The 15179-nt window shown below is 37.0% G+C and overlaps 1 protein-coding gene across 4 annotated transcripts in view; it reads left to right on the top strand.

The window, feature by feature from the left end:
• Positions 1-15179, top strand: part of RASSF8 (Ras association domain family member 8) — a 119296-nt gene that overhangs the window by 30907 nt on the left and 73210 nt on the right. For all 4 annotated transcript variants that reach the window (XM_058442728.1, XM_058442729.1, XM_032159862.2 and 1 more), the window contains exon 2: positions 5995-6088. The gene's annotated coding sequence lies outside the window, so the exon portion shown is untranslated. The remainder of the gene's footprint in view (positions 1-5994; positions 6089-15179) is intronic.

The raw sequence follows: 15179 nt of genomic DNA on the forward strand, positions 1-15179 counted from the left end.
ACTGTGCCTCCAACAGAGCCTTGTACTTACCAAGCGGTAGTAAAGACCAATTTACGGTGTCTCCTTTGCGGAATGATTCTACTTGTCTGTTCTTCAGGTTTCTTTCCCTCCCAACATTTCTGCCTGTCAGAATGTTTTCTCTTAAGGCTAAGGCCCAACCATATGTTTTCTCATAACCACTGGGTTACACCCACAGCCATACTGTTCTTTTCTCAGGTCTTCCTTGATGTAAACCTTTAATGTGTCCTGATTTCATATTTTCCGATGTGTGTTCTATAGTAAAACACACTTTCTACTACTAATGCGGTTTATATTTGTCTTATAATCTATAGGCATTTAACAGTATCTTTCTTACCTTCCCCCCCACCCCCTCTTTCTTTCTGATTCAAATTGGAATAATAGAAGACACCTAACTAATATGATGAATACTAATCAAAACTCCAAAGTTGGTTTTCTGAAAAAAAGTCCTCTGTTGTGTGAGATATTGAAGCATTATCCAGGAGAAGACTTTATTCAAATAGTCATCTTAAAGCTTGTTTACTAAAGTTGATGAAATTCGTTTTCTAAACTGGTTTAAACAAAAATGATTACTTAGCTATTTAAAAAACAGTTGATCATATCTCTTTCTTGTCTTATCCCTTCTCCTCTGTCACTCTTCTGATTTCTTTCATAACATTTAATAACAAATCATAAGACTAACAAGGATGCATTTCAATTCCTTATGGTTTATGGATCAGTTTATTAGGTCAAGGGTGGGGTGGGGCATGGGGGTGGGAGGAAGTACGGTAGAGTACGAACATTTGCTAAGAGCAGCATGGGATAGGTGAACTTACCCAATATGGGAGTCTGGCAGAAGTTTTAAAATCAAGTACATCTGAGTTCAAATCAGGGCTCCACCGTTTACTAGCCATCTGAACCCGGGAAGGTACTAAATCTGAAATCTTAGTTTCTTCATGGGCAAAATGGAGACTGTAGGATTGACCTTCACAAAGTTGTGAACAGTGTCTGAACTGGGCAGAGTGGTGCCTGGGACTTTTTTGTTGAGTGCCTATTATTACTTTTTAAAGCCAGGAACTGCATCCTGATCAAGTCACCTGATCTTAACCTCAACTTTATATAACCTGTATAATGGGAATATTGATATATTAATGTGAAAAAAGTAAAAAAAAATTACAGCCATATATAAGTATAAGGGGCTTATTTCATGAAGGCTTCTTGGATATCCACCAGCCATTAGTGATTTCTCTTGTATGAACTCTGCTGTAGCTTTTTTCCAAGTCCCTTTGGTGTTTATCAAACATTTATTTGATACTATTGTTACTAGGCATTAGTTACATTTCACAAATATTGTAGTTAGTGGAATGAAACCCATATCTTCATCTTTGTAATCCCTGTGGTATTTTAAATATGATAAGAGCTTAGTAAAGGTTTATTATATAATTAATTTTGGTATTACCATTGCTGTCTGCTTTGCAAACTAATACAGCTTAATAGCATCATAATGGATTTATTTCCACAGAATATCTACCTTATTGTTTCTGTGCTCATCTTATTAACATTTCATATGGACTATGTAAAACCTAAGATACCTTCCTTACTAACATTGTGTATTGCTTTTAGCAAAACTGAATTATATTTGGAGATGTATGTCTTTGTATTTTGATGACAAGGTGAAAAAACCACCTTGAATGTTCCCACTCTTTTGTTAGACAACAAAAATTTAGGAGTAGTTTAGAATTCTGTAATATTTACAGTTTATTTTGTGGATACACAGGGATATCACTTACGAAAATGTGCTATTATTTGTAGTTGAATATTTAGAATTTCAAATGGGTTTTCTCTTTTCAATAAAAAGAAATGTGCTTTAAAAAATACACACACACACACACACACACAGACACACACAGAAAAACATTTTGGGGATCTTGGAGTCACAGAGTAGAGAGCAGCTGGTTTCCTCCAAAACTTTTAGACTTTTTATCTGATCTATAATACGTAAATAACCAGAGCAATAAACTCTTCTCATTTTTACAGTAATAGAAATGTCAGTATTGTCTATTGATTGTCTCTCCTGGTGGGCCTAGTTTGGAGGAAGGGAGCACACCCAACAATTAATCAGCTGTCATTAAAAGACATATACAAGGAAATGAAGGGTTTGCATTCTTCTGTTGTTTAAAAAAAAAAGGCAGAGCCTCTTGGAAACTGGAATTTATTTTGCTCTTAAGTTATTCTTGAGCATTCTATTTTGCTTGTGTTCAGTGTTTAGGAATTGCAATAACCTGATATTGTGTTAACATCAGTAACTTCTATTTGCATTGCTATAAACTATTTAATTTAAATAAATTACTTATTACTGCATAACAAGTTGCCCCATGCCTAGAGACCTAACTTTTTTTTTTTCTTTTTTAAGACTCTCACCTAGTTTCTTTGGATCAGGGATCCAGGAATGGCTTGGGTGAATGGTTTTGATTCTGGATCTTTAATAAGGTTGCAACTAAGGTGTCAGTCCATTTTGTACGTAGTCTACCTGAAGGTTTGATTGGGGCTGGAAAATCCACTTCCAAGGTGGTTCACTCACATGCCTCGCAAATTTGCTTTGGTTGTTGGCAGGAGGCCTCAGCTCCTCACCATGTGAACCTCTCCATAGGGCTGCTTGAATGTCTGTCTTACATCAGGATAAGTGATCAAAGAGAGCAAGATGGAAGCTACCATGTCTTTATGACATCATTCCACAGTATCCTATTGGCTGTACAGGTTACCTCTGTTCATTGTAGGAGAAGAATACACAAGGGTGTGAAAACCACTGGGGGCCATTGTGGAGGCTAGCTACCAAAATAAAAGAATGCTTAATCTTTGGCACATTTAATAAGTGTCCAATTAATGTTTGAATCACCTTAAGTTTTACCAAAAATAATATTATTGGTGGCGCTTCCCCGATTTTTATCTTCTCCTTTTCCCCACAATTACATGTTGGTGTTCATTGATTTATGGTCATTTCAAATACTTGTATAATAGATACCTGTTTTTCAGACATGTGGTAATAGGAGTATTATATCTAGGTAAAAGGAATCATTTAGGTAAGCAGGACTTTCACCGAGAATAAGCTCAGAACCACTGTTCAATCTGCTGCCATTCTGTAAAACCTTCTGAATTCATCAAGCCTTCAGCAGACATTTATCAAGCACCACTTATGTGCTAGGGATTGTGAATGCAGGTGTCAGTGCAAAGTGTCTCTGCCCTCAGGAAGAGGCAAACATTTCAAACAGTTGTTGAAGATCATGGGCTCTGAAGTCAATTTGCTTGAGTTCAGTTCTTGCCTCTCCTGTTTAGCTGTATGACCCTGGGCCAGTTATTTAACCTTTCGATTCTTTTCTAATTATTCCCTTATTACAGATTACCTGCCTCACAGGGTTGTTGTGAGGATTCGACGAACAGTACCAGTGAGTACTAAGTGTCAGCCACTTGAGAATACCTGGAGTGACTAGTTTTGATAAGGGGAGTTTCCAGGGAGTGATGAGATCATATTTGAGTAGAATCTTGGAGAGTGAGTTGGAGTTTGGCCAGCACAAAAATTTGGTAAAGCCTGCACCTGTGATGCCAACTTGAAGGAGAGGCAGGGAAACTGAAGTGGGATGAGGCCATGCATGCCACGTGGTGGCTTCAGGGGAGGTACTGGAGGTGGGCCTGGACAGCCGCAGGAAGGGATGCGAAGGGGCTCGTGGAAAAAACGCAGTGCATGCAGTTTCCTGAGACCATCTTCACTTAAGCCTCTTGTTTCTCATTGCCTTCCTAGGTACTCCCACACCTGCCAGAGCACATGTTTGTATTTGTGGTTAGGAACATTTTGTCACTGCAGTTACTTTTGACAAAAGAAGGTTGAACTTTTTTGTGGAGACTTTCAAAAGCAGTAGGATGATAGGATTGGATCTTTTGGTTTGTTAGTTTTTGTAAAGTGACCTGGTGAAGAATGAACAATGGATTGAGTAGTTAGGAGGTTGTAGGAATCGATGGGGAGCTGGGGAGGGGGAGCGGGTTCACAAGAGCCCAAGCCCTGACTTTTGTCAAGCTTGGCATTTCTCAGAGACATCCTGAGCACATTACATTCCCAGGGTACCCACAGAACTGCCCCCGCTCCCTGCATCGCTCATCTCATCTCATAGTGAATTTTGCAATTATAAAAGTCTAAGAAGGAGAGATTTTAATCTCTGCATGTATGTTAGTGTCAATTTGAATTACATATGGGAGAATAAGCACCATAATCTTTTTGGCCTTTAAATCTCTGGCTCTAGTGACAACCTTATTTTATGGACAAAGAAGATAACAATTATGTCAGTTTTAGAAACTCATTCTCAGCTATCCACTTCCCACTCTTAAAAGTTTTTCTTGAAAGCACAACTAAAAAGAGAGATGAGGCTTTACTGAAGAAAAGTTGGTTAGGAAGAGATTTTGATTTAGGTAAATAAGAATACTTTTGGAAACCAGCCTAGACTTCAGACAGCTCCCAGGCCCAAGGATGGGAATGAGGGTAGTTGTTAGTCTATTTAGCCTCTTCTCACTTGGTTTTGAATTTGCTACCCAGTCGTCTTTCCCAGCAGGGTTGACCCTTCATTGCTTTTTGGATGGCACCCTCCACAGACAGGCTCTTTTGCCAAGTCCTGTCACCCTCAGATGTGTATATTTCTTTTATCTTTAGGAGGTAGGTAGGTCTATTTGAAGCCAGAAGACTCTGACCCAACATCTGGTATAAGAAGATGCAGTAGAAATTCTGTGTATCCAGCTAGCTTAAATGTATGTATTTTTATTAGAAAAAAATTAATGTGACTGCTACTTTCTTTTTAAGATTTGGAAGTGGGCACTAGTGCACCTTTTTGTTACAACTGTAACACTATGTAAAAAATAATCAGGAAGCCATTGGCATTTTTATAACAACTGTTAAGTTATATGAAGTGTGAGTGTAGTAACCAGCTTTGGAGACAAAGTCTTCATTCAGGGCTATAGCAGCTGTGCAGCGAGAGCCCAGCTATGAAAGGGGAAACTTTGGACTAACTTTCCCCTTCCTCAGTGGTGTTTGAAATGTGTTTATTTTCTTACATTTGCATCAGATTTGGGGTCTGCCAGTTCTTTCTTCTTATGCTCTAATTTGATATTTCATATTATTTCATGACTGAGAAATTTAAGGATTTTAACATTTGGTGGCAGTATTTTCTATTCATAATAAAAGTAGTTTGATGTCTGGATAGATTTAAAAAAATGGTTGATGGAAGCTGGTCTTGTTGCTAAAGTAAATCTTTCTATAAATAAATGCAGAAACATCTGTGAAGGGCATAGTCTGAATGTGGCAGACATATGAATTGCGTCAATTCCCATCTTGTGGCCAAGATTTCTTCCTTGGGCTTTCTTTATAGCTAATGTTGTGGCAAAGTTTCACATTCTCACAGCATTAGGCAATAAAATGGTCAAAAGAAATGGTGCCAAGTTACCCTCTTTCTTAGGTTAGTCAGTAGTAGGAATTTGTACTTACCAAGGAAAAGTGCCGTGTATTTTTGTTTTTATTTTTTAGGACTGAAGACCTGAGAGGTCTCCTTCAACTTCAATTTTAGCCCTGGCTTTAAGCAATTTTCCAAATGTAAAACTGCTTTCAAGAAATTAGTGTGGTGTCACAGGGAGCTGGGGTCAGTAAAAAAGAAGACACAAAGTCTCTCCTAGAATTCCATAGGCCCATCAAATGACCTTTTATAGAAACAACTGCAGTTCCTTTTTCAAAAGCACAAAAATGCTAATTGAAACCAAACCAAACAAACCCACCCCACAAGGACTGCAATTCAAATGGCTAAGGGGGAAGACTGGGGACAGGGGAGGAAAATTCTTGGGAAAATTATTTGAAGCCATACACTTGTATTTTGCTCTTTGGTGATTGTATGTTAAAATGGAATGATTTAGTATTTTTAAGATAACAATTAGCCAGGACTGTAAGAACCCTATGTACCTTTGCAGGTGCCTGTGTAGATCCTCCTAGAATACCTGTGTGGTGCTGTCCTTCCTCAAGACTACCTCGTTCTCACTGGCTCGGAGACTCCTGCCTGCTGAGGTGAGTGGTGCTGAGGTGTACTCCTTACATGTATTATATCCTAGAAGAGTAGCACTTTCAATGACTTTTAAAAAAGCCTTTCAAAGTTTTGGGAGACTTTTATAGATCATGTTCATTCGTAAACTCTTAAGAATCATCATTTGTAAGACATTTAATTAGAGAAGGACTAAGTATAGTTGGTGATAGTATCTGTTGCCACTGCAGTATAATTCCTAGGTCCAAATTTGGGTCGACACTAAAAGCATCATAAAATACGCCTTAGGTTTCAAGTTTGGAGTCTGAGGCAAAATATTTCAAAGCTGTGTGTCACCACTCTTGGGCTTTCTGCGCACTATTCTACTAATGCTGTAAATTGGCAACATCTTTTAAAGCAGAGAAGTATTTCTAATAATGAAAGACTAGAAAATCTTGATGGCTAACTAGTTTTTCAGACTTTTCTCTATAATAGTCTTGGTAAGTTTGGAAAATCCTTTAGCTTGTGTTTCCATTGTTTAAGTAATGTCTGTTATTGGCTTCATTAAGTCAAGGGAGGCATAAAAATCTCCTTAGGTGAGGATATTCAACCAAATTACATCTCAGTTTTAGTATGCTTGCTGTATGTCATCTCTTGTCTCTTGAGCATTTAAATGACTTATTGGTCCCAGGAGGGAAAATAATTTGACCTTGTTTGTAGTAGGTAAATCACTTATGAATAAATTGTTCACACTTTACAGGTGAATAAACTCTGTAAGGGCACCAGCCAGCGTGCTGTCTCATAAATTCCTTAATCTCTCATTTGCAAAAGTTATGTGTGTGCATTTTTAACTAGATGCTGGATCTTGAAGGTCTCACATAAACTGATTTCCCCCAAAATAAAAAACTTTAACTTCACAGCCTTCTAATAATTGCTAGATTATATGGAGAGACTGGACTCCTAAAACCACAAATCCACATCCTCACCAGTTTAGTTGCCTTTTTGTAGACCCTGGTATGTTGCTTACAGCATTAGCAAAAACCATGACTGGAAGGCTGCAAATGTTGAGAGTCAAAAGATAGCCTGGTTCTAATAAGACAATTTTGTTATATCCACGTGAGAGTCAAAAAGGCCTATTCAGACCCTATTTTTAAGGCCTTGCCATTTGTAATGTGGCCTAAAAAGGAAAAGCATAAGAAAAAAGAAACGTACTATGTAGTACAATTGACTAAAGTTCTCTCTGATTGTCACTTAAATTTTAGTTTTGGCTACCATTATTGATGAAGCTGTGCTATAAAGCTTTCTTTTATACATTAATTATTTTTTATTAAGGAGGATCTATGTGTAAGTTATGCCGAGAGGAACTGTGGTTGAGGCTGAATGTTTGGGGATTTTGTGTATTTGGGTTTGAACATTTTAGTTGTTTTGTTTCTCTGGATCACTAGTAGTTATCCACTAATACAGGTGGGGATTGTGTGAGTTGCTTGGAGTTTGCTGCTGAAGAGTTTTCATTTTTTGCGGTTTCTTCTCAAACATTCAATATTCTCTAGGTCAGCAGCCTTTAATTTTGATCCTTGACTTACAGTACAGAGAGATACATTTAGCTTACTGCTTTGTTTTCCTTTTTTGAATGAGGTGTTATTTAAAAAGGTTTTAAATAAATGAAGGGTCTACCTAGCATTGAGGTATATCTGTACCTGAAACTTAGAAAACCTGTTTGCCTCTGTTGGCTACTGAACCCAGTTTACAGGAGAGGGACTTCCCTAAACCTTTCTGAATGAAACATCCAGTTCTTGTCATGTTAACTTTGATGGTCAGCAAAACCAGCTTTGAAGTCTCAGTATTGCTACACTGTAAAACTATCTTAATTTTTTTTCATGGAACTACTTAAAAATTTTAATTTCTTGCAATCAGAATATCTTTCTACTAAATCACATTTTTTTCCCCATAATGATGCAGTTTCTCTTGGCCATTTTTCTTTTAGAGCATGTGATATTAGAGAATAATTTACAGTTTATCACGAGATACCTTTGTTAGGCTGTGTGAAAAAGAAACTTTAAAGTTTCTTTCATATTTTGTGTAAAAGGACAGACTGGGCAAAACAATAAATTTTACAGATTACTTATTTGCTTCTCTTTCTGTTCTAGATAGGACTGTAATCTTCCCTCATCCCCCCTTTCTAGTACCTTCCCATAAAATGCGTTAGTGAAAGGAAAATAATGATAAACAGGACTTAGTTCTGTAATAGTTCAAAACTGCCTTCCAAGTAATTTTCCATAGTTTCTGGAATGAAACGTATGGCAGTAATGTACTATGCCTCTGGTAATGGAAAGTAGTTTAAAAATACTCTCAATATTTTATGTTTTAAAGGGTGTGTGTATGTGTGTGTGTGTGAGTGTATGTGTTTTCAGGTTTTTCTACCCCATGTAGATTTAATGGAATTATTTTTATATGCTTATACCTGTTTTTACGGGTTTAGATAGGGGCATTTTTGAATAAAACTTGTAACGAGGTGTTTATTGTTAAAGATAATTTGTGCATGCAAGTTTTAGAAGGCTTGAAATGATCTTGCAGAGAAAACTACTTGGTAGGAGGGGGGTGACATTTTCTGTAATTTAAGTTGTCATAGTAACCTGCATCAAGACACATACTTGGAATCCAGGCCTGAAGAATTTCAGTGACAATAAACATTCCAATTGCATTCATCATCCTTTTTTTGGCCAAGAAAGGAGCCATCCATTGTGACCTAATTATTTTATTTCTGTTTTTAGAAGATGAGTAACAATTTGCATGTTTCAGTGCTTTGAAACTTCCCTAGTAGAATAAAAATGAAAAGAGTTCAGCTGTTTATATTTGAGATTGACATTTTCTGATAATGTATCGCAAACTAGTTATTTCAGATTTTGAGACAGGTTTGGTGTGATGATTACTTAATGAAATATGAAAGAAACAGGATTTGATACTGATTGAAGAAATTGCCATATCCATTGGTTAACATGGAAGTCTAATATTAAGAATATTGGAATTTGGTTTTCATGAAGCTCTGACTTGAGAATGTTATGACTTCCCTATTATCAGTTTGCTAATATTTTTATTTGATGGCATTTTGTACTGCAGTCTTAATTGGGTACAAATGTATTTTAGTAAAAAGGATGCGGCATCATTTTTATTAGTGGAGTCAGCTTACTTTAAGAAATTTGTATCAGGATATCATTTTTAGATATCTTTCACAAAGGACTGTAGAATATTGTTTCTGAAGATAAAGCTTTTTTTTTTTTTTTTTTTTCTTTTTTTTGAGATGGAGTTTCACTCTTGTTGCCCAGGCTTGAGCGCAATGGCGTGATCTCGGCTCACTGCAACCTCCACCTCCTGGGTTCAAGCGATTTTCCTGCCTCAGCCTCTGGAGTAGCTGGGATTACAGGCATGCACCACCACTCCTGGCTAATTTTGTATTTTTATTAGAGACGGGTTTACACCATGTTGGCCAGGATGGTCTCGATCTCTTGACCTCGTGATCTGCCTGCCTCAGCCTCTCAAAGTGCTGGGATTACAGGCGTGAGCCACTGCGCCTAGCAAGAAAGCTTTTCTTAAGGTTTGATTCTCTCTTGCCTTCTGGAAGATATTGAATGCTAGCTAAGATTATTTGAAGTTAAAAATTCTCAAACAAAGAACACTAGGAGAAATAAGGTGATAAGAGTGAGTATGTACGGGCATGTATGTGTGTCCATTCATTAAAGGAAACTTGGAAAATAAATAGGGAGCGTTCATGGCTAGTGTAATTAATAAAAAAACAAAATCAGAAATCTGTTTACCGGGAAAATGTGAAGGAAAATAACATCACTCCTCTCAATGTTTAGAGATATTTACTGTTAATATTTTATGGGAAGTATCTATAATTTTGTAAACAACATTGAGATCAAGCTCAGCCAAAATACTAAAACGGTGAATTTGACCTAAAATTGTATTAGAATTTGTAACATACTTGGTGTTATCAGTAGTGTCTAAAATAGCACTGATGGGCCAGGCATGGTGGCTCACACCTGTAATCCCAGCATTTTGGGAGGCTGAGGCAGGAGGATCACTTGAGTTCAGGAGTTCAAGACCCTGTCTCTACAAAAAAATTTTAAAAAATCAGCTGGGCACAGTATTGCAACCTGTAGTTCCAGCTACTCTGGAGGCTGAGGTGGGAGGATTACACCACTGCACTCCACCCTGGGTGACAGAGAGTACTGTTGAAAAGGAGACTAAAAATTATTTGCAGATAATAAAAAGTTCCCAAGGCAATCAACTAAAATGGAGTTTAGTAGGGTTCCACTATAAATCATGTAAATATCATGATCTTTTGTGTATGACAATAATAACCAGTTTAAAAATATGAGAAAAAAAAGCCCATTCATAGTAGCAACAAAAAAATATGCCAGGGATTAAACTTGGTAAGAAATGCAATTGGCCTGTAGAAAGGAAACCAGTAAACTTTGCTCTGAAGATGATGAGGAGACTCATGTTTCTGGCTAGGAAGACAATTCTTTAGTTAGTTTTAATATTTTATATTGATTTGTAAGTTGAATATAACTCCAAGCAAAATCTCAGGAATTCCTCATAGATCAGTGATTCTGAATTACTTTACATTTTTATAGAATAAATAAGAGCCAAGAAATGTTTATACGGTAAAGAAGAATAATGAAGGGAAAGTTGTAATGCTAGATATTAATTTGAAAATGATATGATGTTGATAAAATAGACAAATATTTGGAGCAGAATGGAAAGCTCAGAAGAATGTTGTATTGATAAAAGTGCCACTGCAAATAATGAATGTAAAAATGTAGTAATACATATGCTAGAAAAGAGTGTATATGAATAGCTATCTTGGGCTTGGGAGAAAGAAGGTACTAAAACATAGAAGCAAATGTTAAAACAGAGCAATTCCTATGTGTAATGATATTAAAAATTAAAATAATTTAATTTTGCTTATATCATGTCACAAAAAGGCAGTTACCTGGGGAAAATATTCAAGTCATGTATTCAAATTTTTTTCTTTCTATAATATGTCATTACATTATTAATATATAATTACATTGGTAATATACAGTCATCTGTCACTTAACAGGAATACACATTGAGAAATGTGTCTAGCTGATTGTTGTTGGGTTGTGAGCATTATAGAGTGTACTTCTACAAACCTAGATGGTATAGCCTCCTACACACCCAGGCCATATGATAGCCCGTGGCTCCTAGGCCACAAACCTTTATAGCATGTGACTGTACTGAATACTCTAGGCAATTGTAATACAGTGGTAGATATTTGTGTATCTAAACATAGAAAAGGTATGGTATTGAAATACTGTATAAAAGATTTTAAAGTGGTACACCTGTATGGGGTATTGCCTAGAATGGAGCTTGCAGGTCTGGAAGTTGCTGTGAGTGAGGCAGTGAGTGTTTAGTGAATGTGAGGGCCTAGGACATTATTGCACTCTTCTGTAAACTTTGTAAACACTGTGTGCTTAAGCTGCACATTTATTTTAAAATTTCCTTTTTTTTGAGACTAGGGTCTCTGTCACCCAGGCTGGAGTGCAGTGGCATTGTCACAGCTCACTGAAGCCTTGACCTCCTGGGCTCAAGTGATCCTCCAGCTTCAGCCTATCGAGTAGCTGGGACTGCAAGTGCATTTCACCACACCCAGCTAATTTTTAATTTTTTAAAAGTGCATTCCATCATACCCAGCTAATTTTTAATTTTTTTTTTTTTTTTTTTTTGTAGAAACAAGGTCTCACTATGTTGCCAGGCTGGAGTTGAACTCCTGGGCTCAAGCAATCCAACCACCTTAGCCTCTGAAATAGGTGGGATTACAGGCCTATTTTTAAGTTTTAAAAATTAAAAATTTTCATCCACTGTGCTTTAACTATTAACAATTTTTATTCTTCAATATGAAATTAACCTTAGCTTACTATATAACTTTTTTACTTTATGGACTTTTAAATTTTAACTTTTTGATTCTTTTGTGCTAACACTTAGCTTAAAATACAAATACATTGTACAGCTGTGCAAATATGTTTTATTTATATTCCTATTCTGTAAGCTTTTTTCTATTTTTCAAATTATTTATTTTCGAACTTTTTTGTTAAAAACTAAGACATAAACTCACATTTTAGCCTAGGCCTATACAGGGTAGAGATTACCAATATCACTTTTCACCTCCACATCTTGTCGTACTAGAAGGTCTTCAGGGGCTATAACATACATAGAGCTGTCATCTCCTATGATAACAGTGCCTTCTACTGGAATACCTCCTGAAGGACCTGCCTGAGGCTGTTTTACAGTTAACTTAAAAAAGAAAAAAGTAGGAATACCCTCTAAAGTATGGATTAAGAGTATAGTAAATACACAAACTGGTAACATAGTCATTTATTATCATCTTCAAATATTATGCATTGTACATAATCGTAAGTGCTGTTTCTAAGACTGGCAGTGCAATGAGTTTGCTTACACCAGCATCAGCACAGACACTTGAGTAGTGAATGTATTGTGCTACAATGCTATGATGGCTATGCCGTCACTAGGCCAATAGGAATTTCTTCAGATCCAGTGTAATCTAATGGGGCTATATGTGGTCCATCGTTGACAAAAACATTGTTATGCAGCACATGACTGTATGGCATAGTATATAATTACAATATATAACAAATAGAGTTGGTCGGGCACAGTGGCTCATGTCTGTAATCCCAGCACTTTGGGAGGCCAAGGCAGGTGGATCACCTGAGGTTAGCAGTTTGAGACCAGCCTGGCCAACGTGGCAAAACCCTGTCTCTACTAAAAATACAAAAATTAGCCAGGCTTGGTGGCAGGTGCCTATAATCCCAGCTAATCAAGAGGCTGAGGCAGGAGAATCGCTTGAACCCAGAGGGTGGAGGGTGCAGTGAGGCAAGATTGCATCACTGCACTCCAGCCTGGGTGAAAGAGCAAAACTCCATCTCAAAAACAAACAAAAACAAATAGAGTTAATACCCATATTATATAAAAAATTATTGGCCAGGCACAGTGGCTTACACCTGTAATCCCAGCACTTTGGGAGGCCAAGGCGGGCAGATCACGAGGTCAGGAGTTTGAGACGAGCCTGACCAACATGGTGAAACCCCATCCTACTAAAAATAGAAAAAAATTAGCCAAGCGTGGTGGTGCACACCTGTAATTTCAGCTACTCAGGAGGCTGAGGCAGGAGAATCACTTGAACCCGGGAGGCAGAGGTTGCAGTGAGCAGAGATCATGCTTGATCTCTTGAATGTCTTTTATTTCTTTCTCTTGCCTTATTTCTTTGGCTAGGACCTCCAGTGCTATGTTGAATAGGAGTGGTGAAAGTAGGCATCCTTGTCTTGTTCCAGTTTTTGGAGGAAATGCTTTCAGTTTTCCTCATTTAGTATGATATTAGCTGTGGGCTTATAGTACGTGATGTTTATTATTTTAGCACATTGTATTATTGAAGATTCAAAAACATATACATGACACACATATAAATAACCTATACATAAATGTAACTCATTCATCTAGAGTTGATTTTTATATATGGTGACAGGGATCCAGTTTCATTCATCTACATTCAGCTATTTAATTTCCCAGCACCATATATTGAAGAGGGTGTCTTTTCCTCATGTATGGTATGTTCCTTCTGTGCCTAGTTTGTTGAGTGTTTTTATCATGAAAGGATGTTGAATTTTATCTAATGCTGTTTCTGTGTCTATTGAGATGATCATATGGTTTTTATCCTTGAGTTTGTTTAGGTGATGTATCACATTTATTGATTTGCATATATTGAACCATCCTTGCATGCCTGATATAAAACCCATTTGATCATAATGGATTATCTTTTTGATGTGCTGTTGAGTTCAGTGGGCTCGTGTTTTGTTGAGGATTTTTGCATCTGTGTTCATCAGGAATATTGCAGACCTTTGTCCCTGTAATTCCCAATTCTGGCAGTGGGAGAAGTAAGATAAGAATGCTCATACAGTGCAACTAGAAGGCAGACTATTATGCAGCCAATAAAAGAGTTTATCTGCTTATCTATAGATTTTTTTAACTCTTTAATGAAATGAAAAAATGATAACCTGAAAAGTTACAATATCAGGACATAATATATTATAACCTTTAAAAAAATAACTATATAGGGGGAATAAAAACCTAGGAGGAAACATACTAAAGTGTTAATGATGATTTTTCTCCAAGTGGTAGAACTATAGGAAAATAATTACTGTGTTCATTTAAAACACAGATTATGTAAAGCAAGTATGTACTATATTAATAATCAGAAATTTTATATATAGATTATATTTTTAAAAAAATCTAAGGTTGACCTGATGTCTATGATTTCATTATATGCCTTTAAAAATACATATATATTTATAGTAAAAAATACATTTTCCATGAGGATAAATGTATCAAGGGGCCAGGTGTGGTGGCTCATGCATGTAATCGCACTTTAGAAGGCTGAGGTGGGAGGATCACTTGAACCCAGGAGTTTGAGACCAGACTGGGCAACATGGTGAAACCCTATCTCTACAAAAAATACAAAAATTAGACAGGTGTTGTGACATATGCCTGTAGTCCCAGCTACCAGGGAGGCTGAGGTGAAAGGATTGTTTGAGCCTGGGAGGTTAAGGCTGCAGTGAGTTGTGATTGTGCCACTGCACTCAAGACTGGGTGACAGACTGAGACCCTGTCTCAAACATAAAAAACAAAACTTCTTGAGACTGAACTATAAACAGAATTGAATAACAAGGGGCATATCACAGTCTCTAGGCAGAGATGAATATACTGAACTCCTGAGCTGTTATTAATGAATGATTTGACTGAGATTTATGCCTACGTTGTCAGTATCATGCTTCCTGGAGGTGTGGGGCTCAGCATCTTTGGGAATGAGAAAGAGCAGTGTGTTCCTGTCTTAGTCTACAGTTGACCTTGCACACAACATGGAGGTTAGGGAGTGCCAGCCTCTTGTGGAGTCAGAACTCTGCATATAACTCTTGACTACCCCAGAACTTTACTAATAGCCTATTGTTGACCAGAAGGCTTACCAATAACATACTCAGTCAATTACCACATATTTTGTATGTTATATGTATTATATAGTGTATTTGTACAATAAAGTAA

Source organism: Hylobates moloch, unplaced genomic scaffold, assembly GCF_009828535.3.
Source record: "Hylobates moloch isolate HMO894 unplaced genomic scaffold, HMol_V3 SCAFFOLD_8, whole genome shotgun sequence".
In the NCBI taxonomy this organism is placed as follows: domain Eukaryota; kingdom Metazoa; phylum Chordata; class Mammalia; order Primates; family Hylobatidae; genus Hylobates; species Hylobates moloch.